A 1,992-nucleotide genomic window follows, 5' to 3' on the forward strand; every position below is an offset into this window, starting at 1 on the left:
CTAGGAACAGGCAATTACTCAATTATCTGCTTTTCTGTTGACTGATCTTCTGTTTGGGACTCAGGATTCTTTGTTTAGGACATTTCTGTGATCTTTTTACTTAAAAATAAGAAAGCAGACCTGTGCCGGGCGGTGGTGGCGCACGCCTTTAATCCCAGCACTCGGGAGGCAGAGGCAGGCGGATTTCTGAGTTTGAGGCCAGCCTGGTCTACAGAGTGAGTTCCAGGACAGCCCGGGCTATACAGAGAAACCCTGTCTCGAAAAACCAAAAAAAAAAAAAAAAAAAGAAAGCAGACCTGTGAAGAGCCGGGTAATGAGGATTGAATCCTGAACTTTGTACACACACCAACCACACACTCTCCCCTGCATGATACATTCAAAGCTCAAGAAGTGGGGGGGGGGGTGGTTACAAAGTTGCTATTATGAGATTAGAAGTGTAGAGCATTTGCCTAGTATGTACAGGACTTTGGGTCTCATCCCTAGTGTTGCAATAAAAATAAAAATTAAGTTGGGTGATGTTAGTGCCCGCCTTTAATTCTAGGACTTCAGAGGCAGAGCCAGTTGGATCTCTGTAAATTCGAGGCCAGCCTGGTCTACAGATTGAGTTCTAGGACAGCCAGGAATACACAGAGGAACCCTGAAATGACCACAGAAAGCAAATAGGAAATACAAGTGTTGTTTTGGTTTGGCGCTTCATAGAACTGCAAGTTTGAAATTTGCTGCTTGTGAACTTGTTTTATGTTGCAAAGATGTGACTGGGACTGGGGTGGGGGCCATCTGCATTTTCTCTTGAGAAAGAGCTTCCTGTCTGATGGCTGGAGATTGTCAAGTCTCCCTAGACTGGGGCCTTACTCCACTGAGAGCTGAAGGGATAACTGGGATGGAAGCTTCCTTCCACTAATATGCTAGGTTACTGTCAAAATCCATGTTGTGTGCAGTCACCCTCCCCTCCCACACAACCCTCTCCACACCTTATTTTGCCTTTATTTTAATTTTATGAGTGTTTATGTATGACTGTGCATCATGTGTGCCTTGTAGTAGTGGAGGTCAGAAGACAGCATCAGATCCCCTGGAACTTTGTAAGTTGCCATGTGGGTCCCTGGAACTGGACCAAGTCCTCTGGAAGAACTCTTAACTGCTGACACAATCATGTATTTTCTTATTTTTCCAAGATCCTAAGATGTATCATTATTTGTTGGAAACCATCCTGATACTTTGTTTTTTGTTTGTTTGGATTTTTGTTTTTGTTTGTTTGTTTGTTTGTTTTTCAAGACAGGGCTTCTCTGTGTAGCCCTGGCTGTCCTGGAACTCACTCTGTAGACCAGGCTGGCCTCGAACTCAGAAATCCACCTGCCTCTGCCTCCTAAGTGCTGGGATTAAAGGCCTGCGACACCGCTGCCCGGCTGATACTTTGTTTTTAATTTATTACTGTTGGGTATATGCATGATATGTGTGAGAAAGAAAAAGGAGACAAAGAAATTAGACTCTTGCTGTAATAATTTCTTTTTAGGTAAATGTCTTTTTAAAAGATATTTTATTTATTTTATGTATATGAGAACTCTGTAGCTGTCTTTTTAAAATTTAATTTAATTTAATTTTATATGAGTACACTGTAGCTGTCTTCAGATCCCATTACAGATGGTTGTAAGCTACCATGTGCTTGCTGGAAATTGAACTCAGGATTGTAGCTCTCTTAAGACATACCAGATTAGAGAATCAGATCTCATTATAGATGGTTGTAAGCCATCATGTGGTTGCTAGGAATTGAACTCAGGACCTCTGGAAGAGCAATCAGTGCTCTTAACCACTAAGCCATCTCTCCAGCTGGTTGTAATAAGTTCAAAAGACTAGTGAAAGTAAAGCAGTTTGGAGGTTGTATACACCATGGTGTGTGTGAAGCTAGTCTCAGTTGTTAACTTGACTATACCTGGAATGATCTTGAAGTTAGAAGACACAGACTTTTTATCCAGATATTGAGGCATGGAAAGTTTA

Source organism: Grammomys surdaster, unplaced genomic scaffold, assembly GCF_004785775.1.
Source record: "Grammomys surdaster isolate TR1022 unplaced genomic scaffold, NIH_TR_1.0 184, whole genome shotgun sequence".
Classification (NCBI taxonomy): Eukaryota; Metazoa; Chordata; class Mammalia; order Rodentia; family Muridae; genus Grammomys; species Grammomys surdaster.